At 37.0% G+C, this 23,216-nt stretch overlaps 1 protein-coding gene across 1 annotated transcript in view; it reads right to left on the reverse strand.

The window, feature by feature from the left end:
- Window positions 1-5,414, reverse strand: part of LOC126481517 (hydrocephalus-inducing protein-like) — a 62,449-nt gene extending 57,035 nt beyond the window's left edge. The window contains exon 1 of the mRNA XM_050105315.1: window positions 5,396-5,414. The gene's annotated coding sequence lies outside the window, so the exon portion shown is untranslated. The remainder of the gene's footprint in view (window positions 1-5,395) is intronic.
- Between the last annotated feature and the right edge of the window lie 17,802 nt (window positions 5,415-23,216).

Below are 23,216 nucleotides of genomic sequence, written 5' to 3' on the forward strand. Positions count from 1 at the left end.
GAAGGCATTTATCCAGACTCAAGAAAAATTGATGCAATAAAGAATTTTCCATCCCCACAGAATCGTAAACATATCAAAGCCTTTCTTGGTCTATCTTCATTCTTCAGGAAATTTGTACCCTACCACCTTCTTAACAGTCCACATCTTCTATCTTTACTCAAAAGAAATAATATTTGGAAATGGACAGAGTTCTGTCAGACAGATTTTGAAGCGATTAAGAATGCTTTAGTTAATGCATTGTTGTTATGTCATCCTGACAAGACGTCAGACTTTTGCCTAGTAACAGATGCAAGTTCCTATGGGCTCGGAGCATTTTTATTCCAAATTCATGTAGAAGATGAACAAACAGTCATCAAACCTATAAGTTTTGCTAGCCGCTCGCTCACTGAATGCGAAAAGTCATATTCAGTGACCGAGCGCGAAACACTTGCCATAGTATGGGCATTTCGCAAGTTTCGCTACTTTCTATGGGGAAAATGTACTAAGCTTTATACTGATCATCAAGCTCTTTCTTTCCTGCTATCATGCAAGTTATTACATCCACGTCTTGCACGCTGGTGTGCATCACTACAAGAATATGATTTTGATATTATATATATAAAGGGAGAATCCAACATTATAGCCGATGCTTTATCTCGTTTGCCACAAGGCCTACAAGAATTTTCAGATGTGACAGAACAAACATCAGATATCAAAATTTTACTCATGTATGGCGGTACATTTGCACCTTACTACAAAAACATGTGCAGGAAGTTAGCCATATTGCAGGACAATGATCCCAGGTGGATCCAGATAAAGAATAAATTACGTGCAGGAACAGACCCACATCTTGAAAAATATTACACGTTACACAAAGAAGAATTATTTCACCGACGAAACCCTGAATCGCAGCACTGGTGTGTTTGCTTACCTGAAGCTCATGTTGATGATTTTATTTTATTTACACACAGAACTTGGGGACACTATGGTGTAACCAAATGTACAGATAAAATTATACAATACTGCTACTTTCCAAATTTAAGGCGAAGAGTATTGAGTAATATTAGGAAATGCATCATATGTCAGAAAGCCAAATATTCTAATCGCACAATCATACCTAAGAGGCCATTACAGTTAATTTATTTAGATATTGCAGGACCCTATCCACAAGCACGTGGAGGAATGAAATACATCCTAGCTGTGTTTGATGTTTTCACAATGTATTTAAAATTATATGCTTTACGTTCAGTTTCTACCACTGCTATTACCAGATGTCTATTAACAGATTTTTTGTAAGAATAGGAAAACCTGAAGTTATGATCACGGATAATGCAGCATATTTTACGAGTTTAAAATGGAAGACATTTATTGAAGAACAGAATGTTAAACATATTTTAATTTCAAGATTTCATGCAGCAGGAAACCCAGTAGAAAGAACATTTCGAGAATTTGGACAGTTTATGAGAACACACACACCAGAGAAGCACACAAAATGGGTAGAATACCTAGCACCATTTGAACAAATAGTGAACAATTTAACTCACATTTCTACTGGATACACACCAACTGAATTTATTATGGATAAAACAGAAAGAAATGAATGGACAGACCCTCTACCTAAATTTTCAGCAACAACAAATCATGTTAGTTTAGAAGAAAAGGTAAGACAAGCTTACACAACATTATGTGACAAAGCTAAGGAAAGATAGCAGAAATATGACAGAGGTGTCAGGAAAGCACAAACATTTCTAGTTGATAAGTTAGTTTTACTAAGAACACATCCTAAACCCACAAAACTGAAACATTTAAACAGGAAATGGCAGATCTTATACTCTGGACCATACCGAATTGCAAATATTCCACACCCTGGCTGTTATTCATTAGAATATCCATTAACACATAAACCCAGAGGTCTACATCCACACAGACATTTGAAAAAATACATACAGTAAAATGTTAGCTAATGAGAAGAAGATAATTAATATGATATACAGTTATGATTAGCCTACATTTAAGTTATACAGATACTTACAATCTAATGAATGCATGTAAGTCTAGAAAGCAATGTGAACCATCCAATAGCTAATAAGATATTTGGTTATAAGAGGAGTTGCTATTGAGGCGTATACACATTAGAGGAGGCATATACACATTAGAGGAGGCAGAGAACTGAACAGAATTATTTTCTTTAGGAGACATGTGATAATAGTAATGTTGATATGAGTGATGTGAGTGACTGAATGAGATGAGTGAATGTAATTTTAGTTTAATAAGAGGATAATACGGAGAGAGGTAAATGGAATACAAGATGGGAAAAGGGTATTATTATTATTATTATTGTTGTTGAAGTAAAAAGTAAATGGTGATGAATAAGAGGAAAATATATATAATGCTGAGGAATAAGTATATGTTATTTTGTGAAGAATGAATAATGGATAGGTGAGAATGTTATGAGTAATTGAGAATATGTTGGGAGGAGAGAAACTAGATTTGAACGCTATATCACATGTACTCATGGAATACAGAATGAAAGTAGTGGAAAGAATATTATTTATTGAAAGATTGGTATGCCTGAGATAATAACTTATGTGGTGCTTTATATATTCTTATAACTAAAGGTGAAAGTATCGATTTATGTGGAAAGAATTATTTACAGCAGCCACTGTTGGAAATATACCAGAAGATTTAAATCTATAACACTTTAACACTAATATAATGGGAACTTGTAGCGAAATTTTTGGAGTTATGTAGGCTTGACACTTCAGATTGGGAGAATTATTTAAGAGAACATATTTAGCAGTCATCTAATGACATAATTAAAGCTCATCTACTGAACTGAACTGATGCACCATTAAATAGAAAGGAGAATAAGGAGAAAACAAAACGTCAGTCCTCTGTTGCGGCTCATACTCTCATCCTTCCCTTAGGAAAATTTATACATGTTAATGAAATATTTGACATTATATAATCCATGATTATCTGACAGTATGGAGACACATACACAAATATTTATTTATGAATAGAATTTTACAGGTACCACAAGGTAAATACAGAATGGATATACAGCATGGAACGCAGCAGCAATTATCTAAGAAGATTTATTTATTTATTAAGTAAAACATTTATTTAAATTGCTTGATACTCATGAAAGGAAGGAGATGAACTACACAAACTTTATAGGAACATGATTGACTTTATATATATATATACTTATCACACTGATGTACATACTTGTAGGATCCTAAGATATTTAGAGGGGCACCGCTCTTAGAAACGGTAATAGAGAGGTACCACTCTTAGAAACAGCAATAGTGGGGACACCACACTTAGGAACGGTATTAGGTATAGGGACTTTTACGTTATATTAAGTTAACATGTATTTTATTTATCATATTTTATTTTGTATAGTCAACTGTAGGAGATGACTTTACTAGTATTTATGAAGTAGTTAGCAACCATCCCATGAACCTATCCTCCTACAGAGGGCTGTCTTGAAGCTTGAAATATATGTAAATTTTATTCCAGGAGGCAAGATGAATTTTAAGTTGAATATTCAAGCGAGTTGCCACAATTATCTTCAAATCTTGCAAGTGTAACGAAAAAAAAAAAAAAAAGGAAAGAAAAGAAAAAAGAATGAGCTAACAAATAAAACGTATATTTCAATCTGAATGTAATGTAATTCACATGTCAGCACAATGATATTGAATGTAACATAAAAAATTGATTATATTTTTCATTTAATTCTGTATATGTACCACAGTCTAACATAACAGTCGCGACATTTCGCCTCGATTTTGTTGCCTTCAGCGCCAGCAGCGCTCCAAGCGGCCGGAAGGTTGAACTGTGAGTTCGGCGCGATCGTGAAAGCGAATAGTGATTGTTTATTTTGATTTATACAATGGTTTTTACGATCGGGAGCGTTTGTAGCGCAATAAATTGCAGCAGCAAGAGGAAGAAGACACCACAGCTGTCTTTTTTAGGTTTCCTAAGGATCCTGAGAGGTATATACCATCATGTTACCAAACTGTATCGTCAGGATTCATTTGCAAATGTATGTGTATAAATCATGAATGTTTCGTTTTAGGAGGAAAAAATGACTAGTTAATAGCAGACGAGAAGACCTTATGAAGAAAGACCCGGTTTACCTGTATAATAATATTAGGTTTTGTTCGCTACGTTTCGAACAAAACCAGTTCATGAACGCAGACAATAACAAACTCGTGTGGAATGCAGTATCTACACTGTTTGACATTCCAAATAAGCCACCTCAACTGACGATGAAGAAGAAACTGCCACAAAGATTTGACAGTCAATCTAAATCTGTAAAACAGTCCTATGACACAGAAGCAGCTAGTTCAACTCTCCATTTATTAGTGCCAGATTTGTGAGAATCATCAACACAAGACCTGCTTTGACGATGAAGTGGTTAGATTAAGTGCAGCTGTTCGTGTCTTACAAAAGCGTGTTAAGTGTCAGAATGTGCAGATCGCTAGACTTCGAGCGAAACTATTATGGGACAAAGAAAGTGCCTACAGGCAGATTGTTTGAAAATTATTCAAATATTTGGTTTTTCGTGAAATGTAATCAGCTCATTATGTTTTCAGCATATTTCTCCCACTATTTGTCAGTTGCTTGTCCCACTTAGAATAATATAAAGATGAAGGTCGTGGAAACAAGTGACAATGACAAACACAGTAGGCCTACAGAACGATAAACGAGCTGTCCAACACTTTTGCATGTAGAAGTACATGTCTGTGCTTCTTACATGTGAATCTGTGTGTTTATATTCTTTTGATATCAACGTGGTAAGCTGCAATTCTGTCCAATGTCATAAGTGTTTCTTCACGAATGTGCTGTAGCTTGCCACTCTATTCATGGTTTTTGTCTATACTTGCGCTTATTTTAGAATCATTTTTAGAAACATATATGCCTTCTGATGCTACACAAACTCTTGGAGGCAAGAAACTAACTCTAATAATTCGGAAATTACGTAGGAAATGGATGCAAACAAACATTATGCTTACGACGCGTCTGACGTTCACCTTACCTGCCGCTCTGAGCGCTAGTGTCGCTCCATCTGTCAAACGGCAACAACTTTTACAGCAGTGAGTGTCGCGACTGTTATCGTACTATGTGACAACAATGTAACTATCTCATGAAATGATTAATTGTAAATATTAGTATATTTATGTACTTACTATATCAAGAAATGTATTTTAAGGAGATGTTAATGAGCTGCAAAGGACTTGTGCATGTAGCACATGATTCATATAAATGGAACTGAAAATGCAAAGAAGAAACCAACGTGATGGAACACTGGTCAAGCAATATTTACGTAGTGTCAATATGCTTTGAAGTGTATGGTGTTGTGGAAGCCGGCAGGTCTTCAGGTTGGTGTAAAAGACAAGCTCATCACCTGTCGTAGGCAGTGAGGTGTTTCCTGTGCCCTCATTGACCATTTATACCCCGATAGACGCCACCAAAATTCGACTGCTGGAGATCACAATTTCGTGTTGACACATTGAACAAACTTTGGATTTTCTTCAAGTCACACACAAGAGAACCAGGCAGTACACACACACTCAGAATCTGATACTACGTTTAAAGACATTGGAGCAATATAATAGAAACATTTATTGTTCGAATTAATTCCATTGTAAACACGAATCATGTGAACTGAATTCAAACGCTGTGCTAAGCAACGATAATACGCTGCAATTCAAAGACATTAATGTTACGACTCCTAAAGAAGATACACACCAAAAAGACTGTATACAAAGACTGATATGCAAAGAGCATTGTGCTCAGAAATATTTTTTGTAATATGTAAATTTCTTATTTTCTCATATATATATGTATCTATGTAAATTTTCTATACTGCCACGCTCGCTTGCGGAGCGTGTCAGTAGAGGAGGCATTGTAATGGTACTTTGACTTCCGCGCCTCTGCCAATACAAAGTTATAATTTACGATCGCGCACGCAGAAGAGCGCTGCGCCAGCGACCGATTTTATAAATAATTTTGTTCTTTTTTTTTTTACTTTTGCGTAGGTTTTTGTTTTTAAGAACTAATGGAGGTCTCTCTCTCTCTCTCTCTCTCTCTCTCTCTCTCTCTCTCTCTTTTGTCTTGATACGAAAGACGTGTATTTTTCGGCGATGGTTAAATGTGCTTTGGGTGAAAATTAAAATTACATTACAAAGCGAGGTTGTTTCAATAGCTAATGAGGAGAAGATAATAAAGGTAACAGTACAATAGGTAGGATAACTAGATCATTTTTAGGACAAATAGAGACAACAGGTTCCTCTGCCTAAAGAGTATCTCCAGCAGTTTAAAAAATACTGAAACAATCACTCACAAAACAGATTTTAACACTTCAAATATCACATATACAAGATGTCACAAAGAAAAACGAACCATTGGAAAGAGTAACATGAAGCATTTCACAGACTTAACAATCCTCCATCATAACATGAAATCAATAAAAAATAAAATACAACTATTAGAAGTTGAGCTCTAATCTTTGAACTGCACAGTAGTTTGTATTACGGAGCACTGGTGTAGAGACAAGAAATCCAACATGTAGTATCATCATTGTATGAAAAGGCAAACTCTTACTGTAGGCTTCTTCATGGGGTGGAGGATCATGCATTTATATCATAAAAGGAACACAGTTCAAATCGAGACATGACCTCAGTACAGTAAGTGAAGACAAACACTTTGAAATATCAGCTATTGAATTAACAGGGCTTGATATCACCAAGAAATCAATCATTTTGTTTGTGTATAGATCTTCCAGTGGCTGTGTGGACACTTTTTTCAATAAATTAACAGAAGTTCTATATAAAGTCTCAAGTACAAAGGTTAACATAATTCTGTGTGGGTACATTAATATCACCACTAATATCATAAATGAATCCAGGAGCACCTTCATAAACATCATTCAAAGTTTTTGCATGTCCCTATTGGTCAATAGTGCAACAGTAATTGACCATGTGGCCACAAATATGGACAGGGAAAAATGTGATGTGCCTGTAAAAGATCTTGGACTATTCAACCATCTCTGCCAAATAACAATGGTAAAATCAGGCATTGAATTATTCCTAAACTAAAAGCCTACAAATGACATCTATCAGAAATCAAAACATAAGATTTTTCAAAAGAACTAGAAAAACAAAGCTGGGATGAAGTGTACAAGGAAACCAATGTGAATATGAAATTCTCTAAATTCTCCACATTGTTTAAATTAAACCTTGAAAAGGTATTTCCAAAAGTATGCATGTCTGTATCAACATCTCACAAAAATAGATGGATAACAGTAGGTATTAAGAAGTCGTCCCAAACACTTAAACACCTCAGTTCCACGAAAAAGATTTGCAGTGATCCACAATTCTTAAATTTCTATAATACATACAAAAAGATCTATAGGAAGGTGCTGATTGCTGCAAAAAAGTCATTTAATGACAAAATAATATATAATGCAGAGAATAAAAGCAAAGCAGTCTGAGATGTTATAAAAAAGGAAATGGGGAGAGAGAAACAAACACAGAACAACATACTGCTGAGGGATGGGGATGTGGTAATAAATGATCCACAACACTTAGCAAACTATGTAAATGAGCATTTTTCAAATATTGCAGAGAAGTTACAGCAAAAATTCCCCAAAACAAATATAACACCTTTAAATAATGTTGCACTAAATACAACGATGTTACTTCCAACCACAGAGAATGAAGTCAATAAAACTGTCAGTAGGCTTAGATAAAGTACCAATGGGTGTACTGAAAAAAAAACGTAAAGGCCTCTTAACAAATAAAATATATGAATCACTCACATCAGGGTCATTTCCAGAAGAGTTAAAACAGGCAAGAGTTGTACCTTTGCTTAAGAAAGGTAATGCAGATGACATAGAAAATTACTGGCCCATTTCCCTGCTGTCAGCATTCTCAAAAATAATAGAAGCAATTATGAAAGACAGATTAATGAATTATCTGAATAAATACAATCTTTTAAGCAAATTACAGTTTGGTTTCCGAAGTGTCAAAAATACGGAGTCAGCCACAGTAGAATTTACAAACATTGTACTTGATGCTCTTGATAAAGATGAGCGTGTCACAGGCATATTTTTGGATCTTTCTAAGGTGTTTGATACAGTCGACAACAAGATTCTATGAAATAAATTAGAAGCATTAGGAATAAGAGGGGTAGCTAATGACTGGTTTCGATCATACTTAACAGATAGGGCACAAAGAGTAGAGACAGCACATACTTCAAATAGATCTAAATATTTAGTTAAACACTTATGAGAATCAAAATACATTAATATAGGAGTTCTGAAAGGTACCCTTTTAGGAACAATACTGTTCCTGATATACATCAATGACTTTCCCCGTAGTGTTACTCATGGTGAAAAAATTCTCTTCGCTGATGACAGCAATATTATAGTCAATATAATGGAAGGAAACATTCCACGTGGGAAAAATTATATATAAAAACAAAGATGAGGCGACTTACCGAACAAAAGCGCTGGCAGGTCGATAGACACACAAACAAACACAAACATACACACAAAATTCAAGCTTTCGCAACAAACTGTTGCCTCATCAGGAAAGAGGGAAGGAGAGGGGAAGACGAAAGGAAGTGGGTTTTAAGGGAGAGGGTAAGGAGTCATTCCAATCCCGGGAGCGGAAAGACTTACCTTAGGGGGAAAAAAGGACAGGTATACACTCGCACACACACACATATCCATCCACACATACAGACACAAGCAGACATATTTAAAGTCACTGAGAAAACAACAGAACTCCTTGCCAAGAAAGCAAATGAAACTCTCAGGGAAGTTAATGATTGCACAATAAGCAACAAAGCGACACTGAACATAAAGAAAACTAATGCCATGAATTTCAGTCTGAAGAAGAAAAATGACAATGTTAAATTAAATGAAGATGGTACCTCCATAAACTGTGCAACAAATGCAAAATTTCTAGGAATGAATACTGATTCTCAGTTGAAGTTGTGTGAACATGCAAAGGTACTTGCAAACAGAATGTCATCAGCATGTTATGCCCTTAGAATCCTAACATTAGTGTGTAACATGCAGTGTCTTTTAGTTACATATTATTCATATAAAAGAAGAGTTTGGACATCTCTGCCCAAACTCTTTGCCATTACAAATGTCTGCTTGTGTGTTGTATGTGCGGATGGATATGTGTGTGTATGCAAGTGTATACCTGTCCTGTTTTCCCCCTAAGGTAAGTCTTCCTGCTCCCGGGATTGGAATGACTCCTTACCCTCTCCCTTAAAACCCACATCCTTTCGTCTTTCCCTCTCCTTCCCTCTTTCCTGATGAAGCAACCGTTGGTTGCGAAAGCTTGAATTTTGTGTGTATGTTTGTGTTTGTTTGTGTGTCTATCAACCTGCCAGCGCTTTCGTTTGGTAAGTCACATCTTCTTTGTTTTTAGATATATTTTTCCCACGTGGAATGTTTCCCTCTATTATATTCATAAACTTGTAAATACTTTGACATGTCCTATATCCTTGTAAAAAGAGATCTATGGATGAATAAAGCTACTACTACTACTACTACTACTACTACTACTACTATCTCATACTATGTGAAGCAATAATGAGAAATGTATACATCATTTTGAAGGAACTACAAGTTATACCTCAGAGTTGCTTGGTACAATACATGGTGAAGTGAAGAACACATCAGATGCAGTGCAAGAAGCTGTATATGTTATGTTGTTTGTGGTTGGATTTTGTAGCATGATGTGGTTAGTTGTAGATTGACGAACACAGGTCGTCATATTTATACATTGCAAAGGTCCACATCTAACAGCACGAATAAGTAGCTCATGAAATTCATATTCTTCAGTGTCTTCATTGATGAATGTCACCTTTAAAACATTTGCAATATTAGAATACATTTCATTTAAACAATTACATCAACGCATTTTAGGTACAAATTAAATTCCAATAAGTGAATAAAATAGCACATTAACATAACGTGGAATACATAAAGCAAATTCACGTAACAAAATACAGTAACTAAGAAATGGACAAAACTGAGGATAGGCAACTACTCTTATGCAGATGTATCAAGTGTGGCACATCATAATGTGATTTTAAATTTCTGTTCATTTCCTAGTAGAAAATAATCTCTCTCTTTCACCATTCTCCCCCTCCCCTTGCAGGCGCGCGCGCGTGCACACACACACACACACACACACACACACACACACACACACACACACACACACACACACCCCTATCTAAACTGACAGACAGAGGATACACCTGACAGACAGTAGATATGCAAGCACACATTTACAGTGGTTGCAGTCACATTAAAAACAGCATCAATTAAAAATTGTTGCTAAGAAATGAAAAAAGTGCTGGATGAAAGACAAGAGGAAAAAGATAAAACAAAGAACAGAAAAAGGGTAAGATCAAGAAGAAAAAGAAAGATTGAAGAGTAAAGAAGAATGTTGAAGCACAATGTGAATGCAACAAGTGAATGTTCTATCGCCATTTAGCAGAATTCTTTTATGATTTCAAATGAAAATAAAAAGTTGACTGTATTTATAAAACTGTGAAATAGGAAAATACAATTAAGAATCTGAACAAAGCAAATAAAATTAGGCTTACTGAATCATATACAACACAAAAACCTATCAATAACTGCAAAATTAAAACAATATAAAACAGTGACACAATAGCTGAAACCATCTCCAAAACGACCAATACAGCACAAATTGGCAGAAAGAATAATAATTAAAACATGCATGTATAAAGAATATCAAGGAAATGGGTATTGGAGAAAAGCCTCAAATTAAACAGTTATAAGAAACCAAGTATTATGGTAGCTTCTATATTTTTAGTAATGTTTATTTTGATTTTTGGCCATAAAATACGAGATTCATGTTTTTCTTTAGTTACACAATATTATGGAAATTAAAGAGGATGTAGATGAAGATGAAATGGGAGATACGATACTGCGTGAAGAGTTTGACAGAGCACTGAAAGACCTGAGTAAAAACAAGGCCCTAGGAGTAGACAACATTCCATTGGAACTACTGACGGCCTTGAGTGAGCCAGTCCTGACAAAAGTCTACCATCTGGTGAGCAAGATGTATGAGACAGGTGAAATACCCTCAGACTTCAAGGAGAATATAATAATTCCAATCCCAAAGAAAGCATGTGTTGACAGATGTGAAAATTACCGAACTATCAGTTTAATAAGTCACAGCTGCAAAGTACTAATGCGAATTCTTTACAGAGGAATGGAAAAACTGGTAGAAGCCAACCTTGGGGAAGATCAGTTTGGATTCCGTAGAAATGTTGGAACACGTGAGGCAATACTGACCCTATGACTTATCTTAGAATATAGATTAAGGAAGGGCAAACCTATGTTTCTAGCATTTGTAGACTTAGAGAAAGCTTTCAACAATGTTGACTGGAATACTAAAGATGGCAGGGGTAAAATACAGGGAGCGAAATGCTATTTACAATTTGTACAGAAACCAGATGGCAGTTATAAGAGTCGAGGAGCATGAAAGGGACACAGCGGTTGGGAAGGGAGTGAGACAGGGTTGTAGCCTGTCCCCAATGTTTTTCAATCTGTATATTGAGCAAGAAGTAAAGGAAACAAAAGAAAATTTCGGAGTAGGTATTAAAATCCGTGGAGAAGAAATAAAAATTTTGAGGTTTGCTGATGACATTGTAATTCTGTCAGGGACATAAAGAACTTGGAAGAGCAGTTGAACGGAATGGACAGTGTCTTGAAAGGAGGATATTTTGATGAACATCAACAAAAGAAAATCGAGGATAATGGAATGTAGTCGAAATAAGTTGGGTGATACTGAGGGAATTAGATTAGGAAATCAGACACTTAAAGTAGTAAAGGAGTTTTGTTATTTGGGGAGCAAAACAACTGATGATGGTCGAAGTAGACAGGATATAAAATGTAGACTGGGAAGGCAAGGAAAGCGTTTCTGAAGAAGAGAAATTTGTTAACATCGAGTATAGATTTAAGTGTCAGGAAGTCGTTTCTGAAAGTATTTGTATGGAGTGTAGCCATGTATGGAAGTGAGACATGGACGATAACTAGTTTGGACAAGAAGAGAATAGAAGCTTCCGAAATGTGGTGCTACAGAAGAATGCTGAAGATTAGATGGGTAGATCACATAACTAATGAGGAGGTACTGAATAGCATTGGGGAGAAGAGGAGTTTGTGGCACAACTTGACAAGAAGAAGGGACCGGTTGGTAGGACATGTTCTGAGGCATGACAGGATCACAAATTTAGCACTGGAGGGCAGCGTGGAGGGTAAAAATCGTAGAGGCAGACCAAGAGACGAATACGCTAAGCAGATTCAGAAGGATGTAGGTTGCAGTAAATACTGGGAGATGAAGAAGCTTGCACAGGATAGGATAGCATGGAGAGCTGCATCAAACCAGTCTCAGGACTGAAGACAACAACAACAACAACAACAACAACACAATATAGTGGTATGTTGTCAGAGTTCTGTGTGTTTCAAAGTTTGCCTATTACATAATAATATTTTCATTCTTTGTAATAATTGTTGTGTCATGAAAATTAATTATCTTATGACGTTCAGAGTAAAGTACAAAACACAATCTTGATTTTGTTTTCTCTTCTTGAGATTGATGTGCTATAATTATAACAAATGCCACTAATATATGGAAAATACAGGATGGAATAATGACAATATTATGAAAAGGAAAACTACTACTCACCATATAATGGAGACCCTGAGTTGCAGATAGCAACTACAAAAAGACTGTCATCATAAAAGACAAAAAACACACACACACACACACACACACACACACACACACACACACACACACACACACACACACACAAAAATAACACACTTTCAAGCAAACACAACTCTCACACACATGAGCACAGTGTCAGGCTGCCAAGGCCAAACTGCAAGCAGCAGTGCTTGATGGGAGAAGCAGTCAGGGTGTTGGGGGTAATGAGGAGACTCGTGAGTGGAGTGGAAGGGATAGATGAGTAGCAGGGTGAGGGTGGGGGATGGTAAAGTGCTTCTTGAAGGAGCATACAGGGACAATGTGGGGAGAGGATAGGGCAGCCAGGTGCAGTCGGGAGGTTAGTCGGACAGTAAGGGGGGGGGGGGGGGAGATGTAAAAAGACTGTTGGAGCATTAGTGGAATAGAGGGCTGTGTAGCACTGGAATGGGAACAGGGAAAGGGATAGGTAGCCCACCTATCACCTTCCCTGTACCCATTCCAGCACTATGGAGCCCTCTGTTCCACTAACATACTCTGTCTTTTTGCCTCTCTTCTTTCCTGCTATCCTCCCCCCCCCCCCACCCCCGCCCCCGCCCTCCTCCCACCGTGCCCCCATTTCCTGACCCCTACCCTCATCTAGACTCCTGGTTGTACCAAGCTGCCCTTTCCTATCCCCACCTTGTCCCTGTATGCTTCCACAAACAGCACTTTACTGCCTCATACCCCTGCCCTGTTATTCCTACCTTCCCCACCACAGCCTCCTCTTTACACCCACCACCCAGTTTGCTTCTCTCATCATGCATGGCTGCTCACAGTCTAGCCTTGGTACCCAGAGGCTGTGATAATGTGTGTGTGAGTTGCGTTTACTTGAGTATGTGTGTTTGTGTGTGCATGTTGTCTGTCCTGATGAAGCCTGTTTGGCTGAAAGCATTGATTGAAAGTCTTTTTTTGTGCCTATCTGTGATTCAGCTTCTCTGCTATATGGTGAGTAGCAACTCTTCTTCCATGATATTGCCACTTATATATGATTAGTTTAAAAATTTAATTTCTGTAAAGCTTGCAACATGAAATATTTTGATAATTATTTAATTTATTTCATAGCTATATAAATGTCTTTTGTTCCTATTAAATTTCTAGGAATTTTTCATTCATAAAGAACATAATTTCATTTAAATTTGTCTCTATTATTAAAAGTGAAAATCATTTCATCAATTAATTTGACTAATAGATCCTTCGAAATATGTGAAGTTTGTGACGAGTGAACAATAAAATAAAAAGTGTTAATAATAAAAAACACTGCATTATACTTCAGCCTTATCATACTAAAACACCAGATGATTTACATTTTATGAAGATTTGTAATGGACATGTGGCAGTTCTGTTCCTTGAGTTTTATGGCAAACGAATAACAATCACCAACACAACATACATTGAAGAACACTTTTATTAAGTAACTGTAACACATACACACAAAGCATGACATTAAAAGCACAACCGCACAAAGACAAACATATCAAAGATCCTCAGCCAAAGATTCTTCAAGTCAAACTCAAACACGATGTGTCTTTTGGTCAATAGTCACCACAGAGCCCTCTCCAAATAGTGAAGAGCATGGAGAAGGAACAGAGATGCTGTCCACAGTGAAATCTTGAAGCCATATAGGTGGGCGGAGTTGTCATCCCAAGCAGGGAGCAGTGATGTTTGTTAAGTGAGATAGGTCCATGATTTGTGGATGGAGAGGCACAACAATGTAGAGGATGCCATGGTCTGAGATTCTGGCCACTGTGAGGTCCTGCATGGCATATGGTGGGAACTCAAAGTATTTCAACAGGTGTATGTGTGTTGTTGAGGAATTGGATTGTGTTGGCAGAAGGCCAGTGAAAACGAAGACATTTCTGTCTCAAACCTACATGGAGAGGTTATCCAGATTGAAATCTGTGACTTCTACACTAAACGCCGTATCAAGAGGGGGCAAACAAGTCTGGAGAGGGGTGAGGGGTATTACACTGGGAGGTGGTGTCATTGTGCACTCCAAGTGTGTCTCATGGAGGAGCAGCATCTACTGTAGCCAGCAAAGCTGTGGGAACAGAGAGCTGTAGATCATCTACCCCTGGTCAAGCTGGCTTTACTCAATTTATTGAGACTGCTTGGTGTTTGCAATTTAGTAGGATGTCCAATGTGTTCTGTTCACAGTCAAGGACTTTGTGAGGATCTAGGACCTGGGTATGGAAGATGGGGGAAATGGGGGGGGGGGTGATGCACGGACAGAGGTATCAAAGGATAACATAATTGATAACTGTAGGATGTGAGAGCTTTATGAATGAAGACTCATGATATTAAATCCAATTTTGATGGAGGAGTATGATCATGTGTAATATGTTCACGTACGTTATTGACTAGAGTGGGAAGGGAAGTGGGTGTGTGTGATGAACTTGGCTGGGACCATTAGTGGTTCACTGTAGAGGTTGTCAGCAAATGAAACTCGTAAGCACTGTTTGTCAGTGGTGCATATTGCCAAGAGCATCCATGGTAGTGTGTTTGACCAGCAACTGCTGTGACACATGAGTGCTGCCTTAGGGTGTGGTGCCAACACACCATGAGACTGTTGCTCTGTGGGTATAGGAGATGATGTGGAACTGCACAGCTGACAATTTGTAGAACAGTGAGGATTCAAATTGCTCGCCATTGTTGGTGGTTACAGATGAAAGGCAACCAAAATGATACCAGGAGTTGACAAAGGCATGAGCACCTGAGTCTGCTGTAATACCAGATAGAGGGACGGCTTCAACCCACCTTATGACCTGGTTGTTGAGTGAGAGTATATACTGAAAACACTGGGAGGGAGGGAGGGAACCAACAGTATTGATATGTACATGATGGAGGAACCATTTGGGGATGCTGAACTGTCCTAGAGGAGGCTGTGCATGTTGTGCATCTTTACTTCTCTGGAAAGGTACACAGGTTCCCACACAATCACAATTGTTCTTAAGCCCAGCCAGATTAATCATTCAGTAACCAGATTAGTTGTGGCCTTGATGCCTTGGTGAGTGTAGGGGGTTGAAAACCACTTGTCAGAGTGGGGAGGGTACCACTGGTCGGAGAGTACCCATTGAAGTGCTGTACACAATGGGGGTGGTGGAGCCAAACAGTTGACGTGACTCAAGAGTCAGAGAACATTTTGTGTCCTATAGCATGTCTGCTAACTCAGTGTCATTGGTTTGCAGGCAGGCCAACTTGCTCATGTCACTGGTGGACATGATACAAGTTCATCCAGGACAGGTTATAGGTGACAATGTTGTCAGAACAATGCATATAGTGTACGTCTGTCGAATATTGGCTGATTAGGTCCATATCCTGCACATGTCAGGCAGGGACATCTTTGCCCAAATTGAGTATGGTATCTGCAAGTGGCAATGGTTGGTAAAGATAGTAAACTCATGCCCATCAATGTCATTGTGAAAATGTCTGACCACCTTGTAGAAAATAAGGAGTACATAGTCAAATGTAGATCACTTGCACTGTGCAAAAAAGAGTTTTTGGAGAAAGATTGGAGGGTTTCAGTAGTATCACCAATGTGCTGTTACAAAACTGCACCTATTGATGTATTGCTTGCATTGACAGTGATGGAGATGAGGGCGTCAGGTACTGGGTGTGGCAGAGTGACAGCATGGAGGAGAGCATGTGACGTTCATCTGCTTTATTTCTTTGTTGATGGTCCTCAGTGTCGATGTACTGTGTTATGATACTGGCTGAAAAACTGAGAGTGTGGAAGTTCAATATTGACTACTGTAAATGGTGTAGCCGACAGGTGCACAGTTGTGTTTCACAGTTCTTTACTTTCACTGTTCACAACTCCCCAATATACACAGTTAATATAGCCAGTCCAGTGGTCTGGTTAACAATTACGAGCCTCATTAATAGGTTGCAGGCAAACATCAGCATACTGCTACAATAGTTTACTGTGGAATATCTATGAGCAGTAAAAACCCAATCACACATCTCATAGTTCTTGCAGAATAATACGGTATGTACTGAACAGGCACTGTCATTGTTTTAACACATGGCCTATTTCTCTTACACTTATTTCACAGTTAAGTTGATGCATTGTTGTTGACCTAACCAATACGGGTTTCTCGTCTGAAAATCAGCTGTGGACTGACTGTCTTGGGACCAAAAATCAGACCTTTACATATCATCACAATAATAGGTACTGAAACTATACATGGTTTGATGTTTAATTTACAGAATTTACAATTAAAACATAACTCATTAAATTAAGTGAAGACATCAAAACTTGGTTCTTTTTAACAGTTTTTTCTACCATGAGCGTTAAGCCAAATTATTTATTTAAATGATAAAATTAACAGATATAGTTATGAAATCAATACTTTGGAGTAGACTGGTAATTACTTTTGAATTAATTAACTGCTGGCTTTGCTAACATGTTTTCGAATAGAGCCAAATAAATACTTTAAGAATCCTAGTGATTCTTTTTCCAAATGTTTATCATTATAACAGAATTTATATTTGTTTGTAAGTCAACAATAGAATTTAAGTCATGGAACAGTTACTGATTTCACCGTATAATGAAAGATATTAACTAGGAATAGTCAAAATAAATTAGGAAATTGATGACATACACAAAACTAAACACAAATTAGATCTCATGGTACATTATTTAAAACTGTGGGCCAACCTTCCTCTTTTATGAAAATGCCGATTATACTCACACATGTTAATGATAATGAGTCAAAAATGAAACAAACAAATTTAAGGAGGCAGATGGCAAAACAAGAGAGGAAATGAAAAGATCCCAGCTCTCTTCATCACATTATCCCCTCATTGGATTGACCTGATAGATATTGAAATAGCTAACTGGGCAAGTCAGTGACCTTAAGTGATCCCAGAAATTGGGTTCAACAATCTACACACAAAAAAATATTACATACGAAATCTTGTCAAAACTACAGTACATTTGCTTTTTCAAATTTATACTTATATGAACTGGCCATATGAAAATCCCCATACAAAATATTTACGTACAGTGTATTGTACAATGTCACAAAATATCCACACATTATACTAGTAAAAAAATTTAGGCATCTTCATTGTAAGTGATGCCCTTTTTTGGGTAAACAAGGATTACTTTCAAAGATACATATCACTTTATACAAGTCCTGTCTTGCTTAAAACAATAAATCCTCATGGGTTACAAAAAGTTAAATTACAGTGCACATTGCAGTTCACGTTTTAGAGAGAAAATTTCACTTGCTCAATGTTTAGTATTTTTCACAAGTCCTTTCACACTTTTAATGAGCTTTTACACACTTTCTCATCAAGTTGGCCACACCTCTTCAGCAGGTCCAAGTGGCAGTTAGCAAGGAAATGCACTGCTGTCAGTTCCCTAGGAGGTGGTTCTCCTCCAGCACAGTACATGAAAAAATTAGACAAAATACTCTACTTTAGTACATTTACTTTTACTTCCAACTTAAGTATAAAGAAAAGTGTTTCACACCAAAAATGACAGTCATTACATTACACAGTTCTCATAACATCACAATAATTAGCACTAAAATTGACTATAGTATGAAAGGTGGGGATTAGTAAAATTTTTAAAATCAAGTGCTCATTACACTACAAAGCATTACTCTAAGTCATAACTGTCTGAAACTAACTAAACTTGAAAGATTTGGGTCTCTTTTCCATTTGCAAAATAGCAAAAACTCAAGATGTGCAGTAGGATAGCTTTACTAATCATTACATTATGAAAAAAGGATAGTCACCATCACATAACTTAATTACTACTCAGCTCAAAATTAAAGGGATGGAAGTTGTACCAAATCATTTCCCCACTTCTCCACTCAACTCTGAGCACTGCTCTCATTCAACCAGAAAATTAAGTCCTTACAAAATTAAAAAAAAAAAGTTACCAGTTAGTTGACCTGTCAGAAATACTCACATAATTCTAGCACCACAGTTACCAGTTAATCAGCAAAATTACTTTTCATGGTTCCAGTTTTACCACTTTAAGCTCATAATTCCTCAGAACACAAACAGAAGTTTACAGATAACCTACAGATCTGATAATGCAGCATTATGTGACTTGTACCTCAGTAAAATATTGATCTTTATGGTAAGCTGTCATTTCTAGCTGCAGTGTCATGAATTTCACAATATACACAGTATCCAATGTTGCCTAGTTCAAAATTTAGATCCTCAATACAGTTACACCACATTTGCTTGTACACAGTTATCTTTTTCATTACTCAATCATGTGTGTCAGCTCATTATTTTACTTACCTTTCTTACCTCATTAGCTAGTGGAGTGCATTCTCAAAAAACATCCCTACTGCAGAGACAGGCTCCCTAGCACCTGCTCTGCTTATCCAATGCAAAACTGATTCTACTGAAAAACACTCCACAGTAACAGATCCATATGCTACAGCAAACTTAACTCTCATTACCAATAAGACAAAATTATCACTTAGAAAAACTATTATTTTGTTGTATTCCATCAAATTGTTTGAGATTCTAGCCAGAAGGGTGAGATACATACAAATCTTGCTCATTCTTTCCACACACATTACTCCAGGCAACTATGGTTAAAGTTCTATGTCCTCAATGTTAGAAGAGACTGTATCATGACACTTCTATGGGTAGATAGTTATCTCCATATACTGACTGCACTGAACACAAACACTTCTGTTATACCACAGTTAATATTAAAACCCAGTATTCAAGATGGTTTTTACTGTATATTGCCTCTGCTGCTGCACCAATGACCTGATTACTTCAGATGTTAATTATAGTTTACAAATAATCTGCACCTTATCCTCCACATTACACTGACACCTTTCATTTTCTATTTATCTTATCTCTTTGTTTGATAGAAATTCTTTAACCATGACACCAACATACTTTCTTCATTTCATTCTTCCATCCTTTTATGATTCCATTACTTATCACTAACATACAATAATATATATAAATAGTACTGGAGAAACCTTTTCTAAAATATCATTGTACCAAAGTATCCTGCTGTACGAAATCACATCAAAGTCAAAGATAGACTGTTTCTGATTCACTTATAACTACAGATAGGATAGGAGAAGAGTCTGACTGTCTCAGGAAGCATGACAAATGAGACAGACAGCTGGGGTAAGCATTATCACCACATAATGAATCCAGCACAGAAAGTTGAACCCCCTACCTGCTCTTTGCACAAGAAATTAGTCCCAAATATTACATCAATGCTGAGGTTTTGAATCACCTGCCAATTCCACAGTTAATAGTTCCTCTTGATTCACACTCTTTGATAGCTTACCAGTAGCACCAATAATTTTTATTCTGGAAACATGCATCACTGCTATACCCTCTGTGTTCTTAATAGATTCAAAAAATGCCTGTGAAATGCCATTCAAATCACTACCACTGTCCAGTAAGCACTTCACATGTGTACCTTGTACACTTGCTGTTATTACAGGGTACCACACTTCAATTTTAACTTACCATGTGATCTTCTTCATACAACAAATCCTCATTAATCCTTTCCCTGGAAAAACTATCATCCTGCTTACCAAAAAAATTATCAGACATTGACAAATGACAGATAGCATGATCCTTTTCCTCATTGCCACTCTCAAACTCTAACTCTTCATTAGGCCTAATATTATCCTCCTTTATTCTTCCTTTACTTACTACTTTATCTGTGAACAACTTTCTTAGGAGGAGTTCAGTGCCATCTTTCTCACATGCTGTAATACTCATGTTTTCTGCTGCATGGTGTCTAGTTATTCATTGTTTAATAAAGGTATTGCCATTGGAACATGCATTATTAGTGATGTACATTACCTTAACTGCATTAACTCTATGGCAGGCACACTGAAGATAATTATGCTAATGGGCTAATGCGGCACTCAGTGCTGCCTAACATCAAATACCATTTAACTTTTTTTTAATTTTCTGGTAGTATTTGTAGAAGGGGTTTTGAGCTCATGTAAGATTGTTATAACCACAGATTTCAGTGCTATTACAGGCCCTTATTAAAGCAAGTCTTACAAAAATGTATAGTGAAAGGAACAGAAATACTGTATAGTCATAATAAAGAAAGAGACATCCCATTAAGAAAAAAAATTGTGAATATATATCAAGAATCACACACTTGTTCATCTGGAGAAGCTCTGTGGTCATTGCAAGTCACAGTGTTGTGGCTGTGTTGCTTGCAATCAAATCTTTTGTAACTGTTGCAAGTCACAGTAGTTTTGTTATTTTTTACCACCACAAAGATAGCACCTTTGACACCTTCTAAAAACCTCTTTGTTATCTATGGGGATTTGATCAGTAGGGTGACGGAAATCCTTTGATGTCCCTTGGTAAAGTAAAGAGTTGAGTCCTTTCTTTCAACTGGCTCTCCATTACAGCCAAGGCCAGATTTGTGAGGTATGTTCTTCTTCTGAACCTTTTATCTGGATTATTTGCAAAGAACAGCACTTGAGAGTTAATTCCAGTAATACCCAGATATCAGAAGAACAAGACCAAGAGCCATATTCTTGTTGCCCTCTGAGTGGAATATGATGTACACATGTAATCAACAGTATCTACGCCACCTTTGGTTGCATTGTAGTCCAGATTTACAACATACTTTACTATAGAAGTGTCTGTTTCATCCGTTTCATGCATGTCAGAGAAAGCACAGCCTTGTTTCTTTTCATTTGGCATGAAACAAGACAGAAGTCATCTAGTCATCAGAAAAGACAGTTTCCAGTTTCTTGAATCCTGTTTGGTAAGAATTCTGGAGGAATTTCCTTCTTGTTCTTTTCAGTGCCCCTATGAAGGTTATCCCATTTTCTAGAACATACTGTCGTAAGGAATAACTTCTATAATAGTTGTCTGTAGCTACATTTCTGTAAGTGCCCTTAATTGGTTCAACTAATCTCTTCACAATATCCATAGGCTGGTTAGATGCAAGATATGGTCCAGGATTCTTTCTGCCACAGTATACTCCAGAGTTACAAGTGTAAAATGTCTTGCTATCGCACACTGCATACAACTTCAAACCATACTTGTCAGTCTTATTGGGCACGTGCTGTACAAAACCGCAGTGTCCATGAAAATGAACAAGAATTTTGTCTATTGTTGTGAACTCCCCTGGGCTGCAGTTATTTCTGAAGTTGTTCAAAAATGCACAATGGAGATCATGGAGATCACATATGGCAATTTTGTCAATTGCAAGTTGCTCTTTTATTGTTGAAGTATCATCTTACCTCAGTGACCGGAGTAAGAACAGAAAGCGCTTGTAGCTAAATGCTGCCCTCAGAATAATCATTCCTGTGCCATTTAATGTCCACGGCTATAACACCTTTGTTCATCCTCTTTTTTATACACCACTGAGAAACAGAGCTATTATTTCAGAAGCAGAAGCGTTTCTTCCGTCTCTATCCCTCACATAATTCACAGATGATCTCTTGTTATTCATATATTGCTATTGGTATTCGCAAAAACACAATCAATTATCTCAGGATCAAAATAATTAAAAAAATCTTTCAATTTTAGTTTTAGTCCCTGTTGCATTATGTTTTAGGCCAGGTAAGACTTTATTATATTTTTATGTGTTGTTTGATATGGCACCACTAATGGGTTATTTATCCATAGAGTTTCCTGGTCCTTACCAATATGGAAAAGGCTCTCATATTTGATAATTCATTCCCTTCATTGCTTCCTTTGTATGATTGTTCAGATTCACTGGAATAATCTGCAGCCTTGATTATTTGTGCTTCGTCATCACTGTCAAAGATAATAGCATAATCCTCTTTGTCAGATGATTCCAGAAGAAGCCATTCAATTTCATCTAATGTCAATTCTTTTCTTTGGGTGAAACTTCAAGACAATAGGAGAAATATAATACTAATCTTCAGTAACTAAATAATCATTTACTTGAAGTGTTTCTGTAGAATATAGCTTCTGATCTTCAAATCATTCAGCAGCAATTATGCTACATTTACTTACATCACTGGGCACTTGCAGTACACTGTGCCACTTCAGTGTCATTGTCTACTTCACAGGTCAGTCACAGCTATTATGAAGGATCTTATAGTGTGACAACAGTGAAACTTGTTGCCTGACAATGTCATCATGTGACAATATCATTGAAGCATGTCTAGCACCACTGCTGTGTGCTTGGTGCAGTAACTTATCTACGGAAAGAAAAGTGAATTGGTGATACTATATGCTGCCATGCATCTGCCACAGGGTTAATAACCACATTGATGACCCCAATAACTGTTAGTAACATTAAAAAACTGTGAGTGGTTAACACCTTTGTTTCATGTGTTTCAGTTCCTACTGTTCACCACCTACATGGACCTTATCATTCCTTTGCATTCGGACTTCTCCAGGCTTTTAGTGAAGTTTGACTGTGAATCTGCTGTTGTATCTACCTCAGCATTCACAGCTAAG

The sequence above is a fragment of the Schistocerca serialis genome, chromosome 5 (assembly GCF_023864345.2).
Source record: "Schistocerca serialis cubense isolate TAMUIC-IGC-003099 chromosome 5, iqSchSeri2.2, whole genome shotgun sequence".
Lineage (NCBI taxonomy): Eukaryota > Metazoa > Arthropoda > Insecta > Orthoptera > Acrididae > Schistocerca > Schistocerca serialis.